General features: G+C 34.1%; 1 pseudogene; it reads right to left on the reverse strand.

Annotated features, from left to right (window-relative positions):
- Positions 1–535: 535 nt before the first annotated feature.
- Positions 536–8,428, reverse strand: LOC141684336 (putative mitochondrial protein ymf1; annotated as a pseudogene).
- Positions 8,429–8,892: the final 464 nt, after the last annotated feature.

Genomic DNA, 8,892 nt, shown 5'->3' on the forward strand with positions numbered 1-8,892 from the left:
AGATTTGTCGGAAATCGCTAGCCGGATGGGCCAAGAAAGGCATGGGACTTGTTGCGCATTAAGGGTGATCCATCGGCCCCTTTTGATAAACTTCTTTATCTATCTCTTCTCTATTTGATATTTATTCTAGAATAGATATGACCAGATCTATCACTCAAAAGCAACACAACCCTAAATGCGATCTCCCACACCTGGCAATGATACCATTAGTGGTAAGGAGTGAGCATGTGGCAAATACCCAAACATGTGCTTGACTAAGCTTAGCCCGCATGGAAGATAACTTATTCTCACATAGCAAGGCACTTGGGTTTCGACCAAGTCATCTCCCGTGGTAACAATGATGAGCTGTTGAGCGAAAGACATTAGGTGATAGTCACTATATAGAGATAGAGATGTTTTTAATACCTATAAGCGAGTCTTTCCCCCCGCATTACTCCATAGGGCAGCGAGGAGCATGCTGTGGAACCAACCAAGATGTATGTCATCCGAACCGAACTCAGACTTCGACCTATTTTACTTTACTCTCCGGCCGTAGTTATTTAGGTGGTATCTCGAGATTTAAGAGATTTAATTCCTCCCGGGAACACACGAAATAAAGATATGAACTAGGTAAATAGAAATTGAAAAGAGATGTTTCCAATTCATCAAAATGAGAAGTTTTTTCTATATTCATATGATCTACTAAAGTGAAAGTAAATCGGTAGTACCCATATTATAAAAGCAGATCTTGGTCCATGGAGTCCCAAAAAGATAAGAAATCCAACATGTCCGATGCTTCTTTGGCCAAATATGATATACAAGTGGGACCTGCACTATGAGCAAGCAGTGCGAAAAACCGCTTCTTTTTTCTGATTTCGAAACAACTTGGGTGAAATAGGGTTCTACCGGGAAACCATGGATTTTTGAGTTTTCGCCATTGGTTATTGGTTGAGCCGTTGGAATGGAATGAGATAAGAATCTCTGGAGATCTTTCCTCTCCACTTACTCATAAAAGGCTTTCTCTCTTCCAGATGAATTATGTGAAATAAGTAAATTTATCCAGTTGAGGCATCTTTCTTTTGAACAAAGTATTCCCTCCATACAGAAAGAGAGTCCTTCCTGTACGAGTAGTGAAGAAGTCTAGAGAACTTATATTGGTTTTTGACCAACGGAAAGCATGGGAGAAGGATGTACAAACGTTGGGTTTTCTAACGAACCTAAGCACCCTTTTTCTTTATCATTCGAAAGAGCTCTTTTTTAATAAAAAATACGGTGCCTCTTCTCTTATACAATTTATGACTCCGGTAGTAAGTTAGCCGGAATAAGAGGTTTGGCGTATCGGGCTTCTAGGCTACTTTCTTTATTCTCTTATGAGATTGAATATTTTTGGTAATTAATTCATCCGCACACCACTTATTCCACATCACCGGTCAAGGAAGAAGGGAAGGCTTATTCAATAGTTGCCGGTTACGTCATTCTTTCCAAAAGTATATTCCGAATTCCTATACCTACTACACCTCCTTCTCTTTGCACTCACTCCCATTAAGGGAGAGGAAGATGAATATGAATAGTTAACCACTAGCTCCAGTCCCAGTACCCCATCTCTCATTCCCAGCATTCCTCCATCAAACCTTCTTGCAAAGATAAAGAAAGCAGCGGATGAAATAGCAATTGTCCTTTCCTCCCCCCTTAGACCTATCCGAAAAAGGAGAGAAAAAAGATGTAACATCCCCAAATCCGGGGTCAGGACTGGGTGTCATTACATAACTTTAAACAATATAAACCTGTATATTAAAACAAATATACAGATAACCCCTCATTATTCTGGATCATTTACAGGTAATGGTATGAAACAAAAATCTAACCTTCTAAAATTACAATAATTAAATACAATTTCATTACCTCTTTACAAACTTCCTCGTATTATTCACTCTGACACCTCCAAATTCCTTCAGCTGGAATATCTCCACTTTTGATGTCTATTAAAAGTTATTCACTCTTGTCCTCATTTGATACTGAAAGAAATGAGAATTTGCAAAGCAAGAGTGAGCCAAAAATGCTCAGCAAGTACATAACGGTTTCTCAAATATCAATATCAAAAGAGAATTCTGGACAAAATTTTGAAATAATTTATAAACAGTTCTATTTATTTAAAGTAGTTGAGCGATTGAAATATTGGCCATTATTAGCCTTTAATCATAAATCAAAAGTGACGAGCAATTCCCAAATTTTTCTCTTGAATCAGGGTTTTGTCCAGTTTTATAAGCATAAAATTCTTCAAGAAGGTATTTTAGAAGAAGGTTTAGGAATACTTGCCTCAATTGATAACCCTCTGATCTTTAACTATCTGCCATATCACTCAGTCCTGATGTATCTATATTTCCATTGACAGGCTACTTGACCTTTCTTGTCATTCACCATTTCAGGTTTATATCTATTCCGAATCCACTCTTTTCATTACTACACGTATTCGGGCTTTACTTTTACAACCTCTGTCTGGCCTTGAATGGCTCACACTATGTGTATCTATCATAAAAAATACCATTCAATTAACTGACAATATATGATTGGCTAGTCTATATGTTTATCCTTATCGTCTACCCGCCTAATAATAACATATAAGGATCATCTTTAATCATATAAAGTTTAATAGACACGTGGACTCATAATTCACATAAAACATAAGCACATAAGGCACGTATCACATATTTCATATCACATATAACTCACTTCGTCAAAACATTCGACCTGGTATGATCAAAACTGAAATCGAGTTGAAATACAATTTTACGATAATTACGCGAATCAGAAACATTTTCAAAATGAAGCGACCTTTCGAAACGAAAGATTTTATGTCTTGAAAGTATTTTTTAATGGAAATAGAATATTTTTCTGAGTCTAGACGCGTTCGTTTCGTATTAAACGGACAAAAGGTCTATTTATTATGAATAAAATAAGAATATTCAATTAATAATAATATTAATTAAATTTTAAATACCTTTCTATAACTTTTAAAAGCTAAAAAATATTTTTAAATCATTATTTGGCTTAATTATAAATATTATATTTTATTTACCTATTTATCGATAAAATTAATTAATTAAATAAATTAATCAATTAATTAAATCCATAAATAACTAATTAAAATAAATTATAAATAATTTAATCAAATTTTGAATGTTTAGAAATAATAAAGAAAATAATTTTCTGGAGTTCAAAATAATTTAGTTAATTATTTAAAATAATTAACTAAATTGATTTTGAATTTAGAAACAATTTTTAGGATTTATAAATAATTTTTAAATTTATTTTTAAAATAAAATTTCCACAAACAGATTTGTGGTTTTTGAAATTCAGCTGAACAGATCGAACAGTGGTCTTCCTGGGGGAGGTCGCCGGAAAAGACGAACAAGTCGCCGGTTTCTGGAAAACCCAGAAATCCGGCCGACTTCCGATCATTTTCGGTGCCCCAAACCCGGCCGAAACAGTACGATTTTTCACTATTTTTGCTTCCCAAATGATTCCTGATTCTCCCACCAACACAATTCAATCAATACGAGCCACAAACGAACCGAGGTTCGACTTCCCCGACGATTTTCACCATTAAATCCGGTGAACACCGGTGAACTTCCGGTGAAGTTCGATTTCGTCCAAAATTCACTGAAAACTCGTGATTTTTATATCAAAACAAAGCTTACACTACCTACAATCGATTCAGGTGATCTACAAACATCAAAAACTCAAGAACAAACCTGAAATTCGAATTAAAAAATTTAAAAAAACATATACCTGAACTTAATCATATCTTAAATAAAATTAACAAAATAAAAGGCTAAATCATTCCTTGTGATCCCAGGAACAATTATCCATCAACAAAAACAACAAACAATTACTCAAGAATCAAAAATGAATTCAAGCAAAAAAGACTAAAAATCGAGTTTTATAAATATTGTACCTCAAATATTGAAACTGCATCAATAGAATGGACTCGTTAAGAGGATGATTTTGATTACTAGAACAGTCGATTTAGTTCCCTGAATCGATCAAAATCAGTGATCAAAGTTTGGTTCAAGAATCTCACCCCCAAAACTATGTTCTTCAATTAATTTTAAATGAAATAAAAATGAGATAAAAGAATTAATAAGCTTTTTATATTTATGGAATATTGGTTCGTGTTGGATCGTATTGGATCGATAAATTAGTTACTTAGCCGCTAAGTAACTGAAAAAATGATCCGATTTAATACCCGTATTGGATAATTATCCAAACCAGGATTTTTATAAAACAGTTTATACGAAAATAATGTAATATTGTCCTGTCTTTTGAGAATATGGGTTTTGTTAATTTATCAAAATGATTATCGTATCGAAAATCTTGTGTCGGGACGCGCACGGGTCAAACCGTAATCCGGATCGAAAATGTCAAAACATGAAAAATGTCCGGAATTATCAGATTAGGTTATGAAGGAGTTTTCGGAAGAGTTTCGGGTTGTAAAAACATAAAAACGATTGAAGTTGGACGATTCCCGGCTTTATAAAACATTTTTGTAATTATTCAGAAAATAATTAATAAATTCATAAATCATTATAAAATTATATAACAATCCAAAAATTACCAGAAAAATATCACAATCATCTATAATTTATTCTGAATATAATAAAATTAATATACTCACATTTTATCATATATAAACATCCAAATATTATTATTAATCATCAAATAATTCACCAAAAAAAATCACATAATAATCATTTATTGATAAAAATAATTACACGCTATATCCCGGATATTACATCCTTCCCCCCTTAAAAAGATTATGTCCTCAGAATCACATTAAGGAATAAATACTTATTCTTTTCAAGTATCTCACTTTCATTTTCTCAGGTGAATCTTTCAACTTTACAACTTTTCATAAACTTTAACTTACAATATCAATCATTCCTCAACAGCCTCTCGCTAACATCATATTCTATTTGTTGCTCGCATGACTCAACTCAAATCTCCATCTTCTGTATATAATGGAGCTAAATTATTCTTCCTGAGTATACACATAAAAATACCCTATGAACCTGCTATACGGGTGGCGGTGAAGCCAACTCGCTTCCACTTATCCTGCCTATTTTACTGTCTCAAAGGGACCAGCATAACGCATCTTATTCTCTTTTTTTTCTAATTCTAGTATTTGTGCTCATGAATGTTTCCAATAGTTACTGGTTGTTGAACCTCATTCCCACAAATTTCTTTGTTCAGTTAATTTAGTTCGTAATCGCTTCCAATCGTATTCGAGATTCTTTAATCGTTCCCTTAATATTTTTGTCCATATGCGACTGATATACTAAAACCCTGGCGTATTCGATTTCTAACGTTCTCAAAATTACTTCAGAATTAAGAATTAACGAGAAAATCTTGACTAGATATGATTGGCGCACAAACTTATCATCATACCTTAATTTCCTTGAATCACAATCGAGTAAAGAAATTTACTAACCTAGAGGTATCACCCGCATATTCTAATCCATATTATCATTTATTTTGGTTCCAAAGAGTTCTCATACAAAACTTAACTGCAATGCTCTCCCTTGATGTCTAGTCACATATAACGTTTATTCTTTTCTTTATGTCATATTATCAGAAAGTCTTCTTTGACATCTATGTCTTGTATCATATTCCCGGAATAACTTGACTTGAGTTATCGATGTTTAGCCAAAGTCCTATCTTTTAGTTCTACCATACTTAATGTTCGTTCATCTAAAAGTGGTATATACTATTCTGGTTCGACACAATTCACCGTATTCTAAATATTTCTGTCAAATCTCCAATCAAATAGTATTGATCATTTACAATCAATTCCAAGATCTGATGACGTACCTCCATTTCTTCAAGAAGCAACTAACCCCTTATTGGATAAACTATTTATTAATAAAAGAGAATGACTAGGTTTGGGATAACCTATCAATAATGATTGAATTAACGCTTTTCCCCATTTCTCTTCATACCTGGTCACTAGATATTTTCTTTTAGCCCTTGGTACTTAATCGTATTCCCGGGATGTATTCCCTATCTCAGTTTACAAATGTTTCATCAAATTCTTCACTTTACTGCTGTCCAAAAATATTAGATTAAGTGATAATATCAATCAATTTCAATCCATACTTGAATCTGATAGCGCACCACAATCTCCTTGTAGCAATATCAACTTATTCATCAGGTAAAGTATTCGTTAATAAAAGAATGGTTAGGTTTGGTTAACCTATCCTTCATAATTTAAATAACGCTTGCTTCATTTCTGGTTTTCAAGTGATTCTCTATATCGCTCCTTAACGGGCTATACTCATTTTTGAAAAGGTTGCGGTAATAGGTTCACCCTCTAATGCTGGCTTTGATTCTTCAATAAATATGACATTTACTTACATGTCCTTGTATTTCCATTCTTATGCCATGTCAATCCATACCTTTGTTTAAATTTCCATATTTAATCGCAGTCTTCGAATGAATTTCTTATCTCCAAATATAGGCCTCTCATTCCATGCCTTACATTAGCTCTAGCACCCTGATGTTCATAACTTTCGTATATCCTGGACAATCTTATAAAATTTCTTTATCACTCTTTTGATTCCACTTTCCATTCTATTCAAGTTCATCATTTTCATGACTCATTGTCTCTTCTTAACATAAGCGATTCCTTCTTTCTAATTGTACTGATTTCATTATCATTAGATAAGCAATCCTGTGACTATCACTGGAATGAAAGCTTTCCGTAATTATTTTAATTCTTGTCGACCGAACTATCAAAACCCATTGACAGCTACTTCCTTAGCCTTACTCACATAATTGCTAATCACACAACTTTCATTTTTAATCAACTCCAACTATCCTCTGTCACATCTTTGGCTTCTTCGCATTGAAGATATGTTTCAGATTATCGAGGTCTATGCCCGCTATACATCGTCTTTCATGCCTAATCAAAAGATCCCCCTCTTTAGTTCATGGACTAACATTGTCAGCGTATATCAAGTACTTGTATTCGCGAGTTCTCCGGTATCTTGGAATAATTCTTATTACATTGTCATTCTATATTGATATACCTCCAAATCCTTTAATAAAACTTTATTGTCGATGATAAAATTTCTTTAATCATCTAACAACATCCATATTGGCGTAGTTTCCAATTTTTTCTTTATTCAACCTCTCTTCTTCATTCTCTTCCTTCCTTCTCTTGGTTCTTATCTTGACCCTTGAGTTCTTGAAAACATTCTTCTCACTCGCATGTGAAAATAACATTTTAATTCTCTTATCTATTACAAAGACATATTTATCCAATTAAAGTCTCGCACACTTGCAGTAACATCGCGCTAATTCTGCTAAACTTCTGAATTCTACTAGGGTCCTTACTTCCTCCAAATTTCTCATTGCTTTGACTTCGGATCCGAAAATCACATCAGAATTTGACTTAATCTAATTAGAATCAAAATCTATCTAACTAACCATAAGTTGGAAAAATTAACCAATTAACTCTTTTAATTGATCAATCGAACCAAGTGATGACTAGCTAAATGAAATCAGAGACCAATTATATAAAGTCAGTTTGGCTACTGTAACACCCCCAAATCTGGGGTCGGGGACCGGGTTGTCATGAGTTCCATTTCCCTTAATAACACCCAATCTTAATAAACAACCAATTACAGCGTACTGGACCCCATAATATACACACACACCACAAGTTATAGTCTCCGAGATGAATATAAAAAATAACACAAGTCATTTTATTCCATAATTATAAGTCATTATAATTAGTAAATATACATAAGTCCGGTACATCAAAACTTGAAAGCCTAGCCTATTGGTAGTTCCTACCTCAGCTACAGCGGCATCAACGCCTACAGGAAACTGCGGAACATTTTCTATCCATTCACGAATTGGGAGCTTGGTCCTGTTCATCTTGTCTATCTGTTGTTATGTGATGAAAGAAGAAAGCAAGGGTGAGCAACAAGCCCACCGAAATAATATGTATAATAATTAACAATATATGAGCATTCTCATAGTACTCATGAAAGTCTTGGTCAAGAAGAAATGAACCAAGTTTGATATCTTAACGCGACGAAGTCGCAAAATATTCAGTATATATATACATATATACTTTTCAAAATCTTTGAAATCCTCTAACATGTATAATATACACAGAGTTCCAGTTTATAACTGTATAAAAATATCGTTGCAAGGTGAACTCATATATCTAACCTTGTCTCAACATTTTTCTGAAAATCTTTGTCATGCATAAGATAATCATTTACTAGATATAAGTTGAAAAGATGAAGTTACAAGACACTCCAATATACTTATATCTTTTTCAAATACTACTTGAACTACCACCGTTCCAGGTATAAATAGTTCATCCCATAGATGAAGCTACAAGACCAAACTTGTATAGAATCGATCTTTGAAATATCATCAAAATGAAATGAAGTTACGAGATACTTCATTTGATGAAAACATCATTTTGAAAACTCGACCCTGCCACCACTCAACAATCGCCCAGCCATAGCCTTTCTATCGAAGTGCTCTGGTTAGTGTTGTAGAAATATCCAACTGGATGATAAACTCATTACAGGAGTTTGCCACGCCAGGAAGACCACTGACGATGATCAGTCGTAGTAGTGCAACCCCACCATTTTCTACATGTAGAGGAGAACAGTTGGATTTACTTGTCGACTGAATGTTGGACTCCTAAGGAATGGACCGTCTTAGCGGAACTTCCGGGCCATTTGGGCTAATAAATATGGCTGGACCGGCGCCACTCGACCACTTACGCCACTCCTAGTTCAGATGAAATCCATGACTCTGAAACGTAAAGCTCGTCTCCCCTTTCCCCAAGTAGGAACTTGTTGATACGACTCCACCAAGAAGTCACATTTA

This window comes from Apium graveolens, chromosome 9 (genome assembly GCF_009905375.1).
Source record: "Apium graveolens cultivar Ventura chromosome 9, ASM990537v1, whole genome shotgun sequence".
NCBI classification, from domain to species: domain Eukaryota; kingdom Viridiplantae; phylum Streptophyta; class Magnoliopsida; order Apiales; family Apiaceae; genus Apium; species Apium graveolens.